This window comes from Rhinoderma darwinii, chromosome 11 (genome assembly GCF_050947455.1).
Source record: "Rhinoderma darwinii isolate aRhiDar2 chromosome 11, aRhiDar2.hap1, whole genome shotgun sequence".
In the NCBI taxonomy this organism is placed as follows: Eukaryota; Metazoa; Chordata; class Amphibia; order Anura; family Rhinodermatidae; genus Rhinoderma; species Rhinoderma darwinii.
The window spans coordinates 48,179,310-48,203,880 of record NC_134697.1 but is presented as its reverse complement, the minus strand read 5'-3'; the positions used below and the strand labels follow the sequence as shown (position 1 = coordinate 48,203,880).

At 40.7% G+C, this 24,571-nt stretch overlaps 1 protein-coding gene across 1 annotated transcript in view; it reads left to right on the top strand.

Annotated features, from left to right (window-relative positions):
- Positions 1-4,459: 4,459 nt before the first annotated feature.
- SLC16A12 (solute carrier family 16 member 12) overlaps positions 4,460-24,571 on the top strand; it is a 55,926-nt gene continuing 35,814 nt past the window's right edge. Inside the window, exon 1 of the mRNA XM_075841205.1 lies at positions 4,460-4,610. The gene's annotated coding sequence lies outside the window, so the exon portion shown is untranslated. The remainder of the gene's footprint in view (positions 4,611-24,571) is intronic.

Below are 24,571 nucleotides of genomic sequence, written 5' to 3'. Positions count from 1 at the left end.
GCTATACATATAATATAATATGATACATATCAAATAAAGATAAACTTAAAATGTAACATGGAAATTATTTATGTTGGGTACAGTATGCCTTTAAACATTCCAAATGTACTAACTGAACCTAAAAAAGTAAATTACTACTAGGTTAGTGATGGTAAGGCCCAAAAATATTTTTGTTTTATGTTTACTCTGTCATGCCCCTGTCTGTGGTTCTGGTTCTTTATTTATGTTATGAGCTTGTTACTGGTGCTGTATATATGTACTGAGCTTTGTTCTGGTACTGACGCTGTATTTATTTACTGAACTTGGTTCTGGTGCTGTATTTATCTACTGAGCTTGGCTCTTGTGCTTTTCATATGTACTGAGCTTGATTGGGATAACAGCCTGGGTTCTTATCTGGTGTAACTTTTTTGGCAATGGTATACAAGTATATGATGTCATTATTTAGTGACTGTAGCAAAACAGTGGTCACTAGTGTAGCGCCAGCGGCTGCGGGTCTCACTCACCCCAGCGGCTGCGGGTCTCACTCACCCCAGCGGCCGCCAGTTTACCTGTCCTCAGCACTGGCGCCTATCTGTTCAGGGACGTTGGCGCACTCTGCTCTCTCCTACTTCCCCTACCTATGCCCATAGGGTGCACCGGGAATATTGCTCCCAGCCTATCCCAGCACACCCTGGACTTTTTAAGGAACTCTGCCCATTTGCTCAGTGCTCGAGCAATGCCAGTGCTAACCCAGAGTTAATCTGTGAAGGTTCCATTTCCAGTTCCCTGAAACCTGTGTCTATGACTATCCAGTGCCCGTGACGAGTCCAGTGCCCGTGACGAGTCCAGTGCCCGTGACGAGTCCAGTGTCCGTGACGAGTCCAGTGTCCGTGACGAGTCCAGTGTCCGTGACGAGTCCAGTGTCCGTGGCTAGTTCAGTGCTCGTGACTAGTCTAGTGTCTGTGATCAGTTCTGCTTTAAATAATCCAGCACAACCCAGCTTCAGATAATCCAGCACAAGCCAGTTTGTGATAATCCAGCACAAACGAGTTTGTGATAATCCGGCACAAACCAGCTTCCGATAATCTGGCACAAGCCAGTTTCCAATAATACAGCACAAGCCAGCTTCCAATAATCCGGCTCCAGCCTGCCATCAAGGTACCATGGACCAGTGACTGTTATATACTTGTCTGACCAGCAGCTACTTCATTCCCGTGGACGTTACAACTGGGTTGTATGTGGCTGCACCAACAATGTATCATTGAGGGCTGTTGGTGAAGGATAGTCTCAAAAATGGTGAACATATGCCATATTAAGATGATTGTGTATCTCCAAAACCAGGAACCAGCAAATTTCAATAACTTTTAACCCATAGCAACCATTTAGGCATTTGCTTGATTTTTTTCTAAGATGTTCTTTCTAATGGAAATATAGGATTAATTAATAGATCTGTAATCTGCATAGTTGTTGTGGCGTCTCCCGCTCCCCTCCATTCTCTTACCTCTGGTCAATGTCTTCCTACCCCACACCGCTCCTCTCGTTCTGCCTTGGCTTCTGTTGGCTGCTCCAGATGCTGACACTCTGAGCTGGGTCCTAGTATGCATGCTGACCCTTGCTTCTTAAAGAGCCATCACGCACCAAAATTATTCTCAATGCCAGAGTTCCTTGTTTTCCCAAAGTCTTCCCTGCTGTCTAGTAAATTCCTGTGTACCGACCTTAGCCTGTGTTTGACCATACGTGCCTGCCACCTGACCATATAGCTAAGTTTTCCGGAACGCACCCCTGCAGCCTGCCCCGACCTTTAGCTCTCCAGACCACTCTGCTTCTACTTATGTCAGTCGTCACCAAGGTAGACTACTCCTGGGGTAGCGACCTGGGGTTCCCCCGCAGTGAAGTCCCCATCCAGGGGTAGCCCCAAGTCTAATCCTTTGATGACAAGAAGGGTTCAGCCTGCCCCCTGCTGGCCCAGTTACAGCCCTTTTCTCGGGCTTCATGACAGTTGTCTATGTGAAAATTCCTCCTCCAATGCCTGTAGATTCTAATCCTTTTCCTAATCCAAGAAATGTTCTCATCACCAAAAGCACACATAAAGAAGTCTAGGACGACAGGGCATGTAATAGTCATTCCTCAGCATAGTTGACATCATTGATATTCAACAATTGAGACTTTAGGACATGTTTACCACATGTGTTTGAAATCAGCAGGGACAGCACAGCCTCATGGACAGAACAGCCTCAGGGACAGAACAGTAGGTTCTTGGCATAAATAGATATAAGGTCACAGGAGTCCTAGCCTTTTGATGCAACCTACCAGTGATTTCTAAGAGTTCCCTTGCAAGCTCATTGCACAATGCCTTTCCCATCATTCCTCCCACTTCTATTGCATTTCCTGCCTTTATATAATACCAGAATTCTATTATAGTCCAAAACAATACTGATGTAGTCTGAACTTTACTATTGCTCAAAATGTGCTACAGTAGACTGTGATCCTAATGTATGGGTACATACCATGAGCTCTTTATTACCTCATTTTAGGTGATATTTGTCAAAAAAGGTAATCATAGCCTCTATCATAGTGGTCTTTTTCCTTTTGAAAAGTACCATAATATTGTGGCATATAGCATTGGTTCTCTCTATTAAATTTCTATTTAAATCTAAGTCTTCAACTTACAATGAACATCCCTTATCTCACCTTAGACATGCATGCTTGTTTTGGCTGGACAGGTATAGATCTCTATATAGACAGGAGGGGTCACCATCTGCCACATAAATCTAGCTGTCACAATAGTGACTGGGCAAGATAATCAAATTTGGTCAATACCAATGGTGTACACCATCCACCAATACATATTATTTTGTGGCAGAACCCACCAAAACTTGGATCTGCTGACAATAAACTAACATCTATGGGCAGTTTAGAGTCATTTTTATGAAAATGTTTCACGTTTGAAGAACAAAAAGTTGTAAATCTAATGAGTGGTGAAGTGCTCTAACATCTACTCAGGTGAACTTTCTACCAGTAAGTATCTTGAGGCTGGGTTCACACGACCATGTTACGTCCGTAACGGACGGAACGTATTTCGGCCGGAAGTCCCGGACCGAACACACTGCAGGGAGTCGGGCTCCTAGCATCATAGTTATGTACGACGCTAGGAGTCCCTGCCTCTCCGTGGAACTACTGTCCCGTACTGAAAACATGATCACAGTACGGGACAGTTGTCCTGCAGCGAGGCAGGGACTCGTAGCGTCGTACATAACTATGATGCTAGGAGCCCGGCTCCCTGCACTGTGTTCGGTCCGGGACTTCCAGACGAAATACGTTCCGTTCATTACGGACGTAACATGGTCGTGTGAACCCAGCCTAAGGGTATGTTCACACGGCCTATTTACGGACGTAATTCGGGCATTTTTGCCCCGAATTACGTCTGAAAATAGCGCCTCAATAGCGCTGACAAACATCTGCCCATTGAAAGCAATGGGCAGACGTTTGTCTGTTCACACGAGGCGTATATTTACGTGCCGCTGTCAAATGACGGCGCGTAAATAGACGCCTGCGTCAAAGAAGTGACCTGTCACTTCTTTGGCCGTAATTGGAGCCGTTATTCATTGACTCCAATGAATAGCAGCGCCAATTACGTCCGTAATTGACGCGGCGTTCTAGCGCCTGCACATGCCAAACTAGATAGTCATTGATACTTCTTTCTTATAGATAAGCAAATATTAAACAATTCGGATTCCCTGCGAATAACAAACCTCGAATATGAATTCTACAATCTGTAGTCATAGAAGGCAGCAATACTTTACAGGGGTATTCCCAGAATCAATGATAATCACCTATTCACAAAATAGGTGATCATTGTCTAAACACTAGGTGACTTCACTGCTTGTATCCCACTGATCGCCAGAAGGGTGGTCCCAACCCCACCACTCCTCCTAACTGCCCGACCGCAGTGAAGAGGACATTGAATGGATCAGCGGTCGAGCATGTACACTGCCGCTCCATTCAAAGTCTATGGCAATGACGAGTACAACGCTCGGCTGTTTCCATCAGTTCCATAGACATTGACATTGAATGGAGCGACGGGTGTGTGACCGACCACTTCTCTAGTCAAGCTTTGCCCGCAGTGAGGAGAATCAGGGGGTTCAAGACCCCTGTTCTTGTGATTGGTGATTGTGGGACTCCAGTGGTCAGACAGTGATCACCTATTCTGTGGATAGGTGAGAATTGTCGATTCTGGGAAAACCCTTTAAATCCAGCCATTATGTATTGCCATGCTGTTCAATGAGCAATGAACATTGTTGTTTTTTTTGGTAGAGGAAGAGGAAGAAAGTGTGATGGAGTTTGGAAGCTGAAGAAAAAGAAAAAAAAGTCCTGTCACCTGATTCTAGTGATTTATGAGCAGGGACACCATTGCTTTGCATTGGTAGGAGTAGTTCAGGGGGTGGAGAGAAAGTACTTAGCATTAGAATACAACCACCTGAGTTTAAATACATGTAGCTCAGCATCAGATGAGACGTGGAGCTGACATGTGGAGAATTTGCAAACTTCCTTTGGATCTGCGTGGACTTAGATAACACACAGTGGTTATAGAGAGCTGAGGCTGTTGCTGTCTACTCTGGAACTCGTCTATGGTAAGTAGATCTCAGTTTAATCTACAAAAGTTATGGCAGGAATTCCTTTAATCTTTATAGCTGAGTATGCAAACTGGGGTTTACCTTGCAACTAAAATGTTTTCAGTAGAAAAAAAGTATTGAATGAAGTTGATGTTTGCCTTTTATATTATTATTGCTTTTATCTGTATAAAGTGTTAACAATTTATATCATTTTATCGAGAGAGAAAGCTGAACCGATATTTACCTATCATTAAAAAAACAAATACTTCTGGATGATACTTTTTGATACTTAGATATAAATTAGGCAAATTTGTCTCAATCTTACAACACATGCAAAAAATGTTCTCATATGTGAGGGACATTTACTACAGTATAGGCATATGTCACACAATGACCAACACGTCTTAAAAGTTTTTATTTGAAACTGTCTACTCATCTTGGAAATTTCTCAATTGCTGTTAATTACATTATATCCCACCATTGATGCTTTCTACCAGGACATTTATCTATATTCATATTACTTGTAAGGTTTATATTAGTGTGAATAGTTTAAATTCAATATATAAAATATTTTTATTCGTTTGGCTTTTCTTTTTCCTCCGGCTTGTTGTTTTCTCATCCTAAATGTTAGTTTAGATCTCCCATCATCTGAAAAGATGTTTGCAATGCTAATCGTTATGTTCCAACAGTAGAGGGCAGATCAGGTAATGGCCTCAAGCTGGGGAGAGGCAATGTTATAAAGCAATGGATTATGCATTATGCTAGGTTTGGACTTTACATTTGGTATGTATGGAAACTTTTCAGGTCTAACATGTCCTAAGACTTCTATTGCCTGGACTGATTCTAAAATAATGTGCTTTCAGCATATATTTGGCTAGTATATGTCTACATTGGGCTAGTAACTGTATTTAAAAGCAAAGTAGACCCTCTTAAAGTAAAAAGTATACTGTAGGGTATATTTTTTTTTATAGTAGACATATGTTACTGTATAGACATACAATTGCAAAGGTCTGGGGCATATGTTTGGAAAAATGTTTCAAATGGTCCCCGACTAATGTCTGACTGCAGTGTGAACCTCACCATAGACACTAAAAGTTCCTATTGTTTTTCTTTTTATTGTAATATCGGCTACTAAATATTGTAATATAAACAAATTTTAAAAAAAATAATGAACTTGGTTTACTCTACCAGTTATTTTACAACTTTCCATAACTTTTACCCGTTTAATTTTTTATTTGTACATATATAGATACAAATATTATTTTAACTTAAATTGGTAACTAACTTATGTACACCTTTGCACTTAAATTTTTTTTTTATTGTTTATTTGCATCCTAAATGCAACTTTTTAAATAGTCTTTATTAAAAATGTCCTACCATTATGCTGCTGTACAGTCTGTGGAGCTGCTGTACTTAGCTTGCTGTGCTAATTCTAACATGTATCCAACAGCACACTGCTCCTGGCTTTGTCCACTCGCTCTGCTCTCCACATGGCATTTTAGAGTGTGGAGAGGGTGGAAAGCATCCAAGTCTTCAGGGGGGCCGATCACACAAGCTGAATCAGATTGTAGTTAGGGAGGAAAGCACACACAGCAGTCTACAGGGGGAAGGGAGAGAGATCACACAGACTGTGTAGTATCCACGGTGGTCTCTGCAGGAAGGAGAGATGGAAATCACACACTTCTCAGCATCATTGTCTTTTAGGAAGAAGTGATCACTCATGGGAAGAAAGGGGAGCAGGAACAGGAATAAATCTGTACTGATACATGAGAGTTAGTGTAGGCAGCAGCATACTGGACACACAGAACTCACACCCATCATGTTTTAGTGGGGAGGACACGCACTCATAACAAAGGTATGAAACTAGGAGCAGTCAGCAAACTGCATATTGTGGGGTGGGGGGGGGGCTGAAAATTAATGAAGTAATAGAAATTGAAGCTTGAAACTTTTTGAAGCATTTTTTTTTTTTACCACCGGGTAACCAGTGACATATGTAAGAAAAACATTTTTTTGTATGTCAAAGGTTTTTTAAAGCCTTTAACCCTCATCTCATAGTTTAACAGGATGTAATTAACCCCCCTTACATCCTTCTTCTGGAAAAAAGAAACTATTTAGGTTAATGTAGCTCACATTTTCTGACACTGATCCAAATGTGGTGCAGATTTTTCATGTCAAGTGACGGTACTTAGACAATTTTTGGCACATGTTCCTTTTGGAACAAAAAGCTACAACTTGTGTGAAAATGCTCTAGATGGAGGCACTGAGTAAGGCTGGGAAAAATGTATCTGAAACATTTGGTGGCCATGCATATTCTATATTGGAATATGCTCTAAAGTAATAACAACAATGTCAGGTCTTAAACCCGTCTGTTTTTATCATTATGGCCTTGTCTATGATGTTCGTTTTAGCTGTACACAGTTTATACTATATACAGATCATATGGACAGAAATTTGATCATTTCTGAATACAGTTTACACTATATACAGTTTACACACACATTGTCCTTGAAAAAAATGACCAGATGGTGACCATGAATGACATGTAATTATCCAAACCATAATGGGTGACTATACACTAGTTTTGCCTAAACAGGTATTTGCATATTCAATATAAACACATATGTACACACAACATTCCTTAAATCCGGCACGCGCTGGATTAACAGATAGTCATAAAGAAGCAAATAAAGTAACTTAATTAAACTGGTAACAGTAAAGATTACTGTATACTTACTTAAGACCCCAATAAAGCATTACAAAAATGTATAGGGAATGTACTATATAAGAAGTTTACACAAACTAACACATGAAGTAATAATTAAAACCTTGGATAATGGTGGCCATCTGCTAGAAAATCCTAATCTACCAATGAGTAACACGTTTTGCCTGCTTGGTTTATTACTGATCAGGCAAAATACTGAATGTTAAGGTAGAAACCTTTTTCATAACCTCATTCCAGTGCTTCCCAACCAGAGTTCCATGGAGTCTTGCTGTGACTTGGAAGAAAGAAAGAGGAAGCTGTTGCTATCGGCCATGTATTCTTATTACTATGGGGAGAGGGGAATAAGCAGCTGCCAGACACCACTAGCAGTGGCTTATCCTCTGCGGGAAGAATTGGGAGGCGCCCATATGCATAAAATTGTTCGCAGATCCCATTGATATTAGTGGCTCAGCTCACTCATGTATGGTCAGCTTTATTCACTATGCTATGGTTAGCAATTAATTCATAAAATGTCCTAAAATAGAATTTGAGTTCAAATATATATATATATATATATATATATATATATATATATATTTATATATATATATATATATATATGTATATATATATATATATAATATACGTACGTACATAAAAACAGATGTGACAAATAAAGATGGCACAACAGTGACAGAACCGTCTAGACATCTATTCCAACTTCCCAACTAACATGACGATTTGGCTTGGGATATTTATAGAGGGAAGGAGATAACTTTTATCTCAAGTAAACAAAGTATTAGACAAGTTACAATCCAACCTATATGATCCCTGCTTCCCTCAAGAGGATGCACAAAGCTGTCTTCATAAACGTGAGATTGTTTGTTGGATCCTATCAAAATCCACCAACAAAAATCTGATTAACAGATCTAGTAGGAGAGTGCTGCCTGAACCAACCAAAGATAAGTTCACAGTACGTACCTGTGGGCACCACGTTCAGCATAAATGCCAAAGTATACTTCTAAGGTACCCATAGACTTTAATTAGCCAAACAAATGCAAAACTATACCTTTGCCTCAATTGTATTGAAAAGCATAGTAGTTGACCAGTATGTAAAAAAAAAGTTTTTTGTTCAACGGGCAACAATGGCAGACATATACATACAGTTACATATGTATGCGGCATGCATTTGGGAAACTCTTCAAACATTCTCGCTGAATATAGTGCCCAAATGCAGTGTAAACACAGCCTTAAGCATTATGTACAAAGTCGTATTACAGATTCTTTTCATTTGGACCTTCGAAATCTATGGGCCTACACTGTACCTGCACGTGCCTCTGATTTTACACTTTTTCTTCTCTCAGAGTAAATATAATTGTGGTGTACACATGATGTATTACAGTGGTAATCCCTAGAAGGATTGCTTAAATGGAATAATAAGACATTATTCGTCATAGAGGGAAAAAACAATTAATATATCTGTGTCACAATCAAATATAAATAAAGAGCGCCGCAAGGATCAGAAAAGAAGTAGCTTGTCCTCTTAATGTAAAGTTCAGCACTATTTATACTTTTTGCTCGACTATACAATTCATCATAGAGTGGGATCCTCTATCTAAGAATCATGTTTTTTTTGTTTGCCATTAATTAGTTCATTTTTTGTTAGCCACTTATTTGTAAATTCTAGGAAGAGCTAAGCATAACCCATTAAGGTAAACATTTTGCCAGACACAACTCAAGAAATTTGTATGGCCAGCATTAGCTCTGGATCTGGAAGGTAAAAGGTGGAAGGGCAAATTATGTACAATGGGTTGAGTAGTTCCCATTAGTTTTTATAAGGGCAGATCTGTATGGTAAGGTTATATCCATACCACCAGACATATGCACCTGCATGCTTGTTTTTTTTTCTTTGTATACAGTTGTATTAAAAACTACATCCGACTGTGCTTTTTAACACAGTTGGGGCTGCAACAACCTTTTAGAATACATTACGTTGGCGTGTATGTTGAAAGATTTCCTCAATGTATATGCCAATAGTTTCCTGAAGAAACTCTGTACTGCTATGAACATTTATCTAATATCATTAGGTACACATTGTTAAATACTACATATGACGGGTGACTTTTCTTTTTATACGAAAGATAACATTCACAATAATGTTCACTAAGTCAACAAGTGTTATATTAGAGCATGCCCACTAAGATTTTTACATACGCTAATCCTTGAGAGGGTGAGCGGGTGCAACAATGTTAATAATACTGATTCTGAGTGTAGGAGAATGCTCAGTGAAAACAAGTTCATGATTGGCTGCATTAAGCTGTTGTTTACTGGCCGATCAACTTGCCAAATAATGATCAAGTGATATTAGTGGCCAAGAAAGGCAGGCGTTCAGATGAGTGATTGTGGGACTAATGTGATGTCATAGGGTAGGTTGTAAATAAGGGTGTCGCACACAATTTTCGCCATTAGCCTCTTTCTCCTAAAGACGCCGGTCAGGGCAAAATGTCGGGGAGGCTACTTTGATATTTTAATCACGATATATCTGCATTGATACTATATATCAAACATAGTTGTATCGGATAGTCTGCAGCTATTCTATATTTTGAATCTGTCATGGAACGTGAATAGATACTGTGTAGAAACACACTTAGTTCAATTTCTCAGGGAGCAGACCTCCAGTAGTTAAGGCCCTTTTACACCGGCCAATTATCGGGCAAGCGATTGTTCACAAAACGCTCGATCCCGATAATTGCTCTGTGCAAACAAGGCAACGATCACCCAATGAAAGAGCAAACGCTTGTTCATTGACTGATTGTATTGTTTAGACAGCATAAAATATTATTGTGTCGGCAGCACATCTCCCTGTGCAAACAGAGAGATGCGCTGCTGACATGATAGAAATGTATGAGGATGAGCGATTGGAGTAACGAGTGCTCGTCCCCACACATAGCTCCTTATCATAGGAGCAAACGAACACTGATCAATGAGCTGTCTCGTTGATCGGCACTCGTTTACATGGCCCTCGTCAGGCCGTGTAATAGGACCTTTAATTTAGTGAGTACAGACTATCAGAATTTTTACTTAAAGAGGACCTGTCACTAGGTCATAGAAAGTGTACCAGCAGACTCACCTTACCACTGCTGTCTCCTGGACTCCAGCGGTGCTTTCATTTTATTTCTAGCGCCCCCGAGATATTGCCTCCAGTTGTGTTTTCAACTGGTGATATTTTAGCACTACTGAAGTTCAGAAGAGATAGGTAGTAAGGTGAGTCTGCTGGTTCACTTTCTATGACCTAGTCACAGGTCCTCTTTAAAATCTATAAGGCCACAATTACAGTTACATTTTTTTTTAGTAATTAATGGTTACACTTTATTTTAGTTTCGCTCAGAATTTATAGTGTCCTTCAGAAAGTCTCTCTTTGTAGCTGCTTACAGATCTAGCTATTTGATGAAGGGTATGAATGAGGGACCCCCTTCTATTAACTTAGAATGCCTTAATCCTTAATATACAAACATAGGGTCACCAACACTTCAATCTGTCACTGAAAAATAAGAAACTAACAAGGATTTATAAATACTATTATTGGCAGGCATTTATCGCAATAAAGCCTGGGAATTGGACAGCAGAGAATATTCCATGCCGAAGGGGTCAGGCCAGGTAGGATGTGATCTTGTGGAAAAGGGTCATCATTTTTGGCCTGCTATACAGCCGACTGCTATATTGTCCCCTGATCTTTTTACATGAAATCATTATTTAGCTTTTACATTATTCCATTTTTTTGCCCCCATAAACAGACAGAGGTTTAACTCCAATGTAATCTAAGAACTCTGAGTGTCCGCTAACAAAATACACTGCTTTCTGGTAACAGAAAACAGCATCAAACTGGCCCCACCTCAGTACCAGAGGATGCACGGGTGGGCCCAGGCTCTGACACAATAATGGTCCCTCATGGTACAGCAGTAGATGACCCCATTTGGAGCTGATTTTGGAGCCAATCAATTGCCCCTCTGGTTTATTTCTTATGGGTTGATTTATGAATCCTCTTTTGACCCTATTGAAAATACGTCCCAGGCAACCAATCATAGAAATATGTAATTCATTGCTTGCCATGGGAACAGCTGACTTTCTTGTTAGAACCTTTTTTTTCATAATTCTTGTGTAATTTAAACCCAATATTTGATATTTAATATTTAAGATTAAGATTAAGTGATTCGATATTCATGTTAATTTTAACTGAGAAATATGGTTAATTAATGGCTTCACACTTTTCCCAGTATCACAAGTCTGCCTTGAAATAATCTTAGAATCCTCCGTCATCCAAGCGCTAACCACCTCCTGCCACCTCCATCTAAAAAAACATTTCTCGAATAAGCTTTTCTGCAACCTCGAGTCAATAAAAATGCTTGTACTTGCCATCATTTTATCCCACTGAGACTACTGAATCATCTTCTCGGTGGCCTTCTTTCTAAACTCTTGCAACGCTTTAAACTATCCTGAAGTCTGCTGCCCCGTTAATCTTGCTCTCTGCTACTGCCTCTGCTACTGCCTCTCCTCTCTGCCAGTCCCTTCACTGAAAACATATTGCCCAGCGTAATAATTAAAAAATATTGACAATGACATACCAGGCAGTCTACAGCCTGTCTTCTCCATATGTCTGTTTCCTAATCTCCTGATACCTCCCCATATGTAATGTCCGGTTCTCACAAGACCTTTTTCTTTGCTCTCCTCTTGTCTGCTTTCTCACATCGTGCTCCTCGATTTCTCCTGTCCATCGCCCTAACCCTGGAACTTCCTACCCCAACAAATCAGAATCTCACCCACCATCCAAACCTTAGAAAGCAACCTGAAAACCCACCTCTTCCGAAGAGCTTACAATCTGCCATTCCCCTGTCTCCACTACACAACTGTATAAGCAGCATCTACCCTAGAGAAAAATTGGAGGAATCCTCCAGCTCACCTTGATACAGATTTACACTGCTAGTAGCGCTTGGGTCCTCGTGTCGGCACTTGGCATGGATATAGAAGAAAGACAGAGAGTGGATACAGCCCTGAGACAAATGTGGTCATTAAAAGGGAAACTTCTTCCAAGTTTTATTCCATAATTAAATGTAAAATCAGCAGGACATGATCCAAGGTACAAGGGGAAGTTGAGGATATAGGCGGTGCCTACGCGTTTCAGACGCCAACTGCGTCCTTACTCATGGCTTGTTCTTCAGCATCTACCCTAATCTACTGTCTCTTTCACCCTACCTTGTAGATTGTAGAACTGTGTGAGGAGGGCTCTCTCTGCTTCTTTACCCATATGTCACTGAGTAACCTTATCTCATGCTATGTATTTATACCCCTGTGTGTGTCATATGTCCAGCGGCATAGGTTGCTAATGGTACTTTAAAAAAATAAAAATAAATTCTAAAAGCAGAGATTAAATGTTTCAATCTGATCCCTTTGGTATGATCTATTTTAACCCTACCAAAACCCTATCTATAAAATTACATCACTCACAAGCATGTAATGGGATACATGTTAGTGTGGAATCCTCTTGTGTGATTCTCGATTATTGTGTAAAAAGGGATGACAAACTGAGCTTTATTAAACAGGTAGGGGATGAATGTTTTTGGAAAGCCTTTTGTTCAAACTGTCAGTATGGGATTTTTAATTAACTTCACACAGGGGATTAGCTCAGGGCTACTCAAATATTTGTGAAAATATAAGATAAAAATAGTCTTGCAGAAGATTCAGGTTTTTACACCCAAAGATTTTTTGACAATATAAAGCTGCTGATACTCTTGCTAAGATGGTGAAAACTCTGTGATAACTAAATAATTCCCTAAAGAAGACATGTGATGTCTGTCTCTATGTGGTGCCTCCTCTCATGACTCAGCTTTTTCATCGCATGTTCTTTATTTAACAATTAATGAATTTTGTTAGGAGATACGGCGAATTATAGTAATGCGTTGCAACGTTTTTGGAGAGTAGACTTCATTTTGGAAACAATCCAGGCTATTCACGCTATCTGCTGGAGGCAACATTGGACATTCTTCTCACTCTTTCATTTGTTAAGTGGTTTTCCTCTACTCAGAAGTAACTTTTTTCAGTACTGTACCTTACATACAAGACTTTACATCTCGCTACAAAATCAGGAAATTGGTCAATGTTTGAAGCCTAGTTTACAAATTTATGGACAGAAGATTCAATATATCCTTTATTTGTTTATGAAAGGATATAGATGCCTTGTGGAGAAGAATTGCCATTTTTATCATTGTCATCAGATGTCATTTAAATGACATTGAAGTCAATGAGATAATGGATGAAGATAACTGATGAGATGAATGACATCTGCTGTATCTGTTTTTTACATCTGTTATCCCACAAATGACTTCACATGAGGGAAAAACAGAAAAAAATGTTGCAATGGTTGCAAACAATTGTCATATAAATGCAGCATGTGCCGCGGTCCTCAATTTGATGCACATCGTGTTGATATACATGGCGAATCTACTGAGGTCTCACCTGTCGTAGTTCATGTCCAATTTTCTTTACTACTTTCTTAGTGGGATATGTGTGTCAAAGTGGCAGAGGGGAGAGGTGCTCAAGATCTATACTGGTAGCTAACCTAGGGGTCCAGGTTGCTACACTCAGATAAAAGTTGAACGTTTGTACAATGGTTTTTCACAATAAGGAAACAGAAATAGAGGTTTTGACAATTTTAATAATTATGCTGACATAAGCAGTTGATCGTCTATAGAGCATACTCCTTTAGTGAAATGTTGGCTTTTTATTTATTTATTTATTTATTCTTCTCATGAATAACATTAAAGTGTATCAGGACCAATAATAGAACACCCAACTTTTTAACTATATTTTTTCCTGTCTGTTGTCATTTGTGGCCATTGTTTTTCAAGCGCCGATAACAGCAGAAACAAGGGCAACAATACTAACATTGAAATCCCCCTTTCAAGTGTATTTGTCATGATACAGGTGTACTTTAAATAGGTAAAGGTTAACATAGTTCTGCTCTTGCTGTTTAAATAAATACAGACAGCCCACCCCCCCCCCCCCCCACACACACACAACAGGCATACATAGAGGAGAATTGCTCTCGAAGCAATAGTAAAATGCTCCCCTTCCAGATGCTGGTTCATGCCACCATGCAATCTTAGTAACAACCTCTTACCCATTCCTATTAAGATAGACAGCACATATGGCCATAGCATACGATTTCCAGACAAGGAAAAATAAAAACTGGGGATTCCATAGAGGCGCTGCTAACATCCAGAAATTGTGACAAAAGAAGGTAATATATATTAATAGTTTTCGTAGCTACGCGTTTCAACGCAGGTCCAGCGTCTTCCTCAAACCAATAACATTAAATTCAAAGTGCAGTTAAATACAGAGTAAAACATTGAAAAAAAAAAAAGCCAAAATCACTTAAAATGTCATCATGGGTCAGGAAAAAACCCCCAGACTTGACAGTTGAGATAACCATTAGAAACAGCAGCTAGAACCACTTGGTCTTAAAAATATAAATAAATAAACAATGCATGGGTAAAGAAAAGCGGCAGTGGCCATTAGGCTGGGTTCACACGACCTATTTTCAGACGTAAACGAGGCGTCTTACGCCTCGAATTACGCCTGAAAACACGGCTCAAATACGGCTCAAAAGACAGCGCGTAAAATAACAGCGTCGTCAAAGAAGTGCAGGACACTTCTTGGGACGTAATTTGAGCCGTTTTTCATTGACTTCAATGAAGAACAGCTCCAAATTACGGCCGTAATTGACGCCTCGCAAAACGCGAGTACGAGCAATTACGTCTGAAATGCAGGATCTGTTTTCTCCTGAAAACAGCTCCGTAATTTCAGCCGTAATTGTCGATATCGTGTGCACATACCCTTAGAATAAAACATCTAACTTAAAATGAAAACATTGGCAGACCAGTTAGGGTATGTGCACAAGATAACTGCATTTATGTCTGAAATAACGGAGCTGTTTTCAGGAGAAAACAGCTCCTGAATTTCAGACGTAATTGCATGTACTCGCGTTTTGCGAGGCGTCAATTACGACCGTAATATGGAGCTGTTCTTCATTGGAATCAATGAAAAACAGCTCAAATTACGTCTCAAGAAGTGTCCTGCACTTCTTTTGACAAGCCGTCTTTTTTACGCGTCGTCGTTTGACAGCGACGCGTAAATGACAGGTCGTCGGCACAGTACATCGGCAAACCCATTCAAATGAATGGGCAGATGTTTGCCGATGTATTGGAGCCGTATTTTCAGACGTAAATCGAGGCATAAAACGCCTCGTTTACGTCTGAAAATAGGTCGTGTGAACCCGGCCTTATAGTGTAGCAGGAACGAGTGTAAAGTGGGAAATGGCAGATACATACAGAAGTATAATACTAAAATAAAAGCGCAAACAGCCATTGCATATATAACATGACGTAATATGAGCGATTTTATTATAGTATTATACTTTTGTATATATCTGCCATTTCCCACTTTACACTAGTGATCATTCCTGCTACAACATACCTCCCAACTTTCAAGTATCACAAAAAGGGACAACCAATGCAATTTTTTTTTCTTTTAAGACACGCCTCTAATCCCACCCAATTCCCACCCATACACACCCGGTTGAGCCCACACAGTATCATGCTCCCATAGTGTCTCCCACACAGTATAATGCCAAATAGCTGCGACCATACAGTATAATGCCCCATAGATGCACCCATACAGTATAACGCCAACACATATTTTTCCATGCAGCATAATGCGAACACAGATGGCACAATACAGTATAATGCCCCCATACAGTATAATGCCCAAACAAATTCCCCCATACAGCATAATTCCCTATAGCTGCCCCCATGCAGCATAATGCCCCCATAGCTGCCCCATACAGTATAATGCCACCATACAGTAAAAAGCCCACACATATGCCCCTAATACAGTATAATGCCCCCATACAGCATAATGCCCCATACAGTATAATGCCCTCTAGCTGCCCTTATACACCATAATTCCCCCAAAGCCTCCCCTAGTTCCCACATTTAAAGTGCCAGTGTAGATAGTGCCACAGTGCCCATGTAAATAGTGCCCATATAGATTGTGCCCCTATATAGTGCCACAGTGTCCATGTCGATAGTGCCACACCCCCCTTGAGGATATCGCCACCTCCCCCTGTAGATAGCGCTAACCCCCCTGTAGATGGTGCCAGGAGCGGAATTACCAGCCAGAGCATAGGCCAGGGATTCCGCTCCTAGAGGAACGCCCTGATGTCACAGAAGCCCTGGTGGCTACTGATTGAGCAGAATCCCCATTGCTGGGGATTCTGCTCCTTGATGAAACCCCTGAGGTCACTGTTCATATATGGACAGTGACGTCAGTGGCTACACCTTGAGCAGAATCCCCGTTGCCGACTCTGGCTGGGGTTTCTGCTCCAGGAGGAGCACCTGACGTCAATGTCCATATATGGACAGTGACCTCAGGGGTTTCATCTAGGAGCTGAATCTCCGGCCAGATCATCGACAATGGGGATTCTGCTCAATCAGTAGCCACTGCGGTCACTGTCCATATATGGACAGTAACGTCAAGGGCTTCCCCGAGCACAACGCTTAAAGTAGCGCTGTGCCCGGGGAGTCCTCAGCGAGCAGTTGAGCTCCCTCTGCTCCTCCACTCATAACTAATTCTAAAGCAGGGAGCTGATGGTTCCCTAATTCAGCATTGGGTTCAACTGTATCTGTGTCCTGAAGAAACAGATACTGTTGACAGTGGGACATACCGCCGGCCGCTCAGGACAGCAGGACACCGCCTAGAATCCGGTACTGTCCCACTGTGGTCAGTCGGTCGGCTAACTGTTCTGCCGATGTTTTCATTTTAAGTTATATGTTTCATTCCACGGGCCACTGCCGCTTTTCTTTACCCATGCATTGTTTATTTGTTTATATTTTTAAGACCAAGTAGTTCTAACTGCTGTTTCTAATGGTTATCTCAACTGTCAGGTTTTTTTTTCCTGACGCACATGATGCCATTTTAAGTGATTTTGGCGTTTGTTTTTTTTGTCAATGTTTCATTGTGTATTTAACTGCACTTTGTTTTTACTGTTGTAATTGGCCTGAGGAAGATGCCACACCGGCGACAAAGTGTGCAGCTACAATAACTATTAATAAATTACCTTCTGTTATCACAATTTTTGGATGTCAGCAGCGCCTCTTTGGAATCCCCATTTTGTATTTTTCCTTGCCTGGAAATTGTATGCATATTAAAGCGGAGGTGGAATTCACCCACCGGTCGGGGACGGCAGCAGCTGACATCTAACTGTCGACACACACACACACCAGAGTTGTACTTGGACTGTACAGCCTAACAAGGTGAGCGCTTATATCCCTAACGCTCTAGCATGTCTCATCCTAATTAATATTGCGCACGATGTGGTGCCCTATGTTCCTTTTTCTCCTTATGGGCATAGGGCTGCTTCCCTATTCCTTTTTTATTATTGTGCCAGTTCCTTTGGAGGGATGATGCCCTGCATAGGTCCACACTACCCATGTGAAAGAATGAAAGTGTAACCTGAATTGTGCCCCCTCATTTTATGGGTCCCTTATCAGCCACCTTGTCTGCCTTAATAGTATGCATGATAGCAGTATTGTAAGAGTGGCACCTTGGACAGGTGGAGATATCTCAAGTCAGCCCTTGGATAGGCGCTATTCCCTTTTTTACGTGGTGTTGTGATGGTTTCTAGTGTCACATGGCATGGAGACATACACTAGGTAGATCAAAATTCTTTAATAGAAATAGGTACGATACAGGCGACTTGTTTCGGAGCCGAACCGGCTCCTTCCTCAGGCAACATCACAGAAATAAAGGTAGTGTGAGAAACATACATATATTTATACTGCACAACATAAGTTACCACAGCCGGATATTGCCGTGCCGTGCTCTGTCTAGTCAATGCAGATTCTGCAGCACCAGTAGTCAATATGGCGGGAATGAGATTGGAAGGAGTTTAACAGTATGCATGCCCTGCCTGAAATTGTGGTTTACAGCCCTAGAACTATGATTCAAAGGACTGTTCAGTGAGTGCTCATTGTTCTCACTGTGTTAAAATTTTATTTCAGCTTCCCAGTCTGACATGTGGATAACTGGGTACTATGGAGTTCATATATTAAAAACAAATATAATTTTATCTTCTTTGTGATTGCACAATTCACTTTTAAAGATTCTCTGTGTGCACAGATTGTTACATGAGGGTGAAGTAGGTCACAAGCATTTACAGTATCTCCTGGGACTGTGCTCATGTTGGACTCTGAGCAAAGGAATGGTAAAGATGCAGCGCACAGTATTTACCTTGGAATAAGTTGAGCCAGACCTCAGGCAGTAAAAAAGCAAAGCACATGTGGTTTGTTCCCACAAACAAGAAGAAGAAATCAATCTCACTTTCCTGTCAGCAGGGATAGACTGATGTCAGGGCAGAGCTGGCCTGGTTCATACTTTTTCCACGTTTTCCTTCCACAAAACTTTCAACTTGGTAGAATTTTTTTCTTTATAGGTGATCATTTAACTATACATCACTATATGTGTATAGTGCACCAGCATGGTAGCAAGGTTTAAATGTCTGTACTTTTTATTTGTGTTTGCTTCAAATAATTCTTATTTGTTTTATAGTTTTTTCCATAAAGATAAAAAGTTTGTATATGATCAAATAGACACCATAGCAAAAATCCCCCCAAACAAAAAACAACAAGAAAAATACTAAATCAATAAATAAACAAAACAAAAGAAAAAAAACAAAAAACATTCTTCTCAACTATTCATAAAAGATTTGCTATTTCAGCACCGCAAACTTTCTGTAATCATAATTATTCGTGAAACCAAATCAGGGTCTCCAAATCTTCTTTATCCCCGTTCTTCTTTTAAACCTAATGGCTTTTTGTTTTCATCACAAAAATATTATCCATACAATTTAATACTAGTTGTAGTGATACATTACCTTTAATGGCTGTTCTTTGGGATCTGACAAAACCGAAATACTTAACACAGTAAAGAAAAATACTGGATTTGCTTTACCCCCCATATATATCCAGAATATCAACTGCTCTGTTTGTTAATCCATGGATTTTACTGTATCTTCCTATAATGTCAGGATAGGGAGACAGAAAGGTGAGCCCTAATCTACCCGTCCCTGCCTACTTGCACAGCCCGTCCTAGGCGACGGCGTACAACTGGGCGACGGTCCCTACGCTCAATATGTGCACGAAAGACACACAAGACAAGGGTACACAAAAGCAAGGGATGTGGGGCAGTTGCCCACAGCGACACCGTGAGCAACAGAGTAGTGGATTAGCCGAGTCAAGCCAGGAGTGTACGTAGTAACAAATGCAGAGCAGGAGAATAGTCAGGCAAGCCAGGGTCAATATGAAGCAGAGGTCAATGCTAACAGCAGGAACAGCAGAGCCAGGAAACAGGAGAATTACAGGCAAAGGACAAGCAGCAAATGAAGGTATAAGTAGACCAAGGGCGGGAGCTAGAACCGTCTGGCCAGGCTGCGATAGGCTCTCCGACTCCTCAGCCTACCAGCCTGAGTGGTAGCAGATCGAGTCACTCTAGCAGACCTAAGAACAGATGCTGGCTGATTACCCACGGGCGTCGACACAGAAGCTGTGTCAGGCAAATCCTTCACACTTCCATTTGTATTTGCGCTGAAATTTCCCAGTATGATCATAATGTTCCTCACCTTTTTAATATTAACACCTGCATTGGTGTAGTTTGGAGACACATTAACCAGAATTACTCATCTATGTCTTTAAATAGTGTATTGGGGGAATGACCATGGGATTAATGTATGTTGTAATGCTAGTTTACAGGGTAATATACAACTGTGGCAGACCTTGACTGATGATTATTCCCATAAAAACAGGATCATTAGGACAATTGTAAGAGTGAGAACACGCATTTCGGTTATGTTATTGCATTTTGTCACAGTTTGTTCTGCAAAACCATTACTGTACTGCTATGTTTCATCTTATCTTAATCTAGGAGGGAAATAAAATGACACACCTAATTATAGCAATTTCTAGTGAAAAGTCACATTAGGAGCTAAGAATATAAAGTAATATGACCCTCATAGTGTACTTGCTCTATGGCTGAAAATTAATAACGACATGTATGGCAACTTTATCAATCACTATACTTCATCAGAGGATTGTGCTTCCTGAATATTGAAGCTTTTGCCTTTTGGTAAGCACTGGGTTCTGCTTAGGAAAGGAGAGCTCTGTAGGCTGTGATGCTGTGTAATGGCGTGAAATCACTGTTGAGCACTGGATGTGCATTGCTCATACAGTAGATATGCTCAGAACTGTTCTCAAGCAGGTTACACTGCAAGCACTTTTAATCGAAAGCACAGCAGTCACGTCGAACAAACCTTGCATTTTGTTTTTTTTATTAAATTGTCACATAGCCCATAGCGATACAATACCTACATATTCAGGACCCCTTCCATATGAAAGCCAAATACACTTGTGTGCATGAGCGGCCATGAAAAGTTTACTGGCCACTGTAACAAAGTATTTTCAATTAATCAAATTCTGTATAAGTCCATTACATGCATAGCACTTATACCGGCATCCTGCATTTACCAGAAATCTCTTTAATTTCTGCTCAAGCAAATAGAACACCAGCCTCCATTAACGCTTGTGTTGGAAATTTGGCTCATAATAAAAAATGTGTCAGTCTGTAAAGGGCCAATGTGGCGAATTTTCCCTGATTCACTTATCTCAATGTGTTTTTTGATAATGGCTCATGATTGTTCATGCAGCAACAAATTAACTTTTCTTTTTCACTGAGTTTAATGACCCAAAGAACTCATAGTTACACAAAATAAGCCTTATGTAAATAATGACTATCTCATCATGGAAGCTTGTATAATGCAGCTTAAATACCATGACTAAGCAAGTACAAATCTATTGAGCTTGTCCCATCCCAGCTGCCTGTTACAAAAATGCTGGGGAAGCAACATGTGTCAACCCTGTGAAACTGTGATAAATCTTACTTGCCCAGAAGCCTTTCACAAGAACCACAAGGTGAGGGGCTCTGCAATAAGTTTAAGAACAATTCCAGCAGAGGTGTAACATGAAACTCCTGGATCAGACAAAGAAATTGCTCACCTCTAATAATAGTAATAAAAAATATATAATATGAAATAAAAAAATGCACTTTGAACACATGCCACACAAGCTTTATCCTAAAATCAGACAAATGCCCCACACACGTCACTCACCTGCTAGAAGCATGGTGCACATGCCCCACTCACCCGCTGGACACATGCTGCACACACACACCAGTAATATGCTGAACACATGCCCACTCGCCCACTAGTCACATTTTGCCCACACACTATTCATCTGCAAGACACATATGGGGCACATGCCCCACTCACCTGCTGGACACATGCCACACACCAGCTAGAAACATGCACCAGTAATCTGCTAGACACATGCTGCAAATAGTCTACTAACCCACTAAACACTTGTCCCACTCACCCACTGGAACATGCCACACTCATGACACTGACCCGCTGGTCACATGCCGCACATGCTCCACTTACCCACTGAACAAATCCTGCACACACACCACTCATCTACTGGACACATCATATTAAACTCACCATACTCTAGATACGTGCTACAAAGTAAAACTGACAGGCAGCGTATAAGGCATGGCAGACCTGGCGGTCATTGTTATGCACCTGGCTTCCATAGCAACCCATCGAAACCCCACAATCGCATTGTGGAAGCATCAATAGGTTGAGAGAGGGAGTCCTATCTCTAAGGGTTAAACGGCCGGGATCTAAGTTATATACGATTTCGGCAGTTAGAGGGGGTGCCAGCTGTAGAATATATTACATTATAATATAATGTTGTGCCTGGGCCATTACAGTGTTGTAATAGAATGTTGACGTACTATAACGGTGCTGGGCGGGAAACTGCAAGTGAGAGCAGGAAGAAAGATTACCCTGTTAGGGCTGTTAGGGCTTGTTCACACACAACGGAATTGCTGCAGATAATTTCTGCAGCAATTCCGTTGAAAGTCAAAGTCTTTCCGCTGCGGCAAAAACGCACCATTTCCTGCTGTTTTTACGGCAGAAAATGGTGTGGAAATTGCTGCGTTTTTCCCAATGTTAGGAGATGGAGATATCTCCTATGAAAAACGCAGCAATTCTGGATACTTTCCGTAGCAGGAATTGACATGCTCTGGTCCAAAAAAATACGCATCACAGGTCAATTTCAGCTCGGAAATCTTACGCAGTGTGTGGATGAGATTTGTTAAATCTCATCCACTCTGGTGCTACTGTATTCTGCTGCGTTATTTCCGGCCGGAAAAAACGAAATTGCATTACGTGTGGACGAGCCCTTGCTTTGATCTTTTTCTGTTCAGCCTTCCAGGGATACAAGAACTTTTTTTCATGTTATCACACCTGTTAGCAATCGGAAAATTTGTTCTCTGTCAAATTTAGGGAGGGTCTTTATTTTTCCTACTACAGGGGTGAGAAGATGAGCAGTTGCATATCTAATCACCCCTTATGCCCAATCAGACAATTTGGCGACTTCATTACTCAGATGTTTACCGACATCTGTATTGCTGATAGTTCAGTTCTAGTAATTATGTGGAGCAGTGTGGATTAAGACATAGGCATACGTGGTATGTATAAACTCTGCACATCTTGAACATTTATTTTTTAAAAGGTGTTTTTATGCATTGTTAGCACAACATTACGTTTTGTTGCAAAATTGCATGAAAGCGCCCATAATTACAAAGTGCTGTGTGGCACTATATAAAAGTGTGAAAATTGTTGCGACAGACAAAGGGTTAATTTACATAAAACAGTGAGCAGGTAAAATACATTAATTACTGTTTAGTACCCTGAATTAAGTACTATAGTCTAGAACTGCATTTACAATTCTGGAGGCTTCAGAGCTGAAATCTTGAAGCAATCCATTCCACAGCAAATCCAGAAAAAGCCAAATGAAAATCCGCAGCTTTGTCTAACTCGGCTAAAATAAATAAAATCTGTATAATTACTTTACCAAGCCTCTGCCACTTCCCTGGTAACACAAGCCTGATCCCCTAACGATCTCTGTGTTCTAGACTTCAGTGATGACATGTCGACCCATGTTACCACTGCAGGCTATGATTAGCTGCAGAGGTCATGTGTCTATTCGACATGTCATCACTGGACACAAGGATACAGAGACCGGCAGTGAACCAGGCTAGTGTTACTATGGGAGTGGTAGAAGCTTGGGAAGGTGAGCATTATTTTTTTTTTTTTATTCTGCTTTTTTAATTTTATAATTGTTTGAACCTGCAAATTTTGCTGCAAATCTATGGGTATTCTGCAGCAAAATATGTAACATTTGGGATTTGTTACAGATTACGAATTGCCCTATCTTACTCAATGGTTAAAATCTGCAATAAATCTGGGCACTTTCCGCAGGAGAATTTGACATGCTGCAGCAGAGGCGTAGCTAGGTTCTCCAGCACCCAGGGCAAAGATTCAGTTTGCCCCCCCCCCCCCAACCTCTTTCCCGACATCTCCTTCCCCCTCGTCGTGTTTGTTTTCTCTACCAATCAATGACGTGTAATTTTTTTTCCACATTTCTTTTTATGTAACGCGAGTATAAAAACATTTGTACATTTTACAAGCAATATGGTTCTATACACAACACCAGAACCAAGCTCAGTACATAAATACAGCCCCAGAACAAAGCTCAGTACATATATACAGCTCCAGCACAAATACAGCTCAATTTAGTGCAACCCCTGCCGTATAGGTATGTACGGCGTAAAACTACAGCTCCCAGCATGGCCCGAACAATGGTAAGGATATGCTGGGAGATGCTGTTTCACAAAAAATAAATCCTATCATAATCATACCACTCATCATCTCGCTGCAGATCATACAGTGACTACAGTACTGATTAGAGGCAGAATAAACATTTACATGAAGTGACTCACCGGTGATATCTCAGATTCTAGTTCTTTTTTTCTCCATCCGGTACAGACCTCTATGATGACTTCTCCTGGTCACAGACCATTTCTGCAGTTTGCCGCTCAGATGTCTTCAGCTTCTCACTTTTCCAACATTTCTACACCTATAAATAGAGATAACGTTATCATTATACCATACACTACGCCCCTATATATAATAGTGACATACACGGCACCTCTAATTATAATAGCACCATACATCGTGTCACACACACACACACACACACTGTGCCCCCTG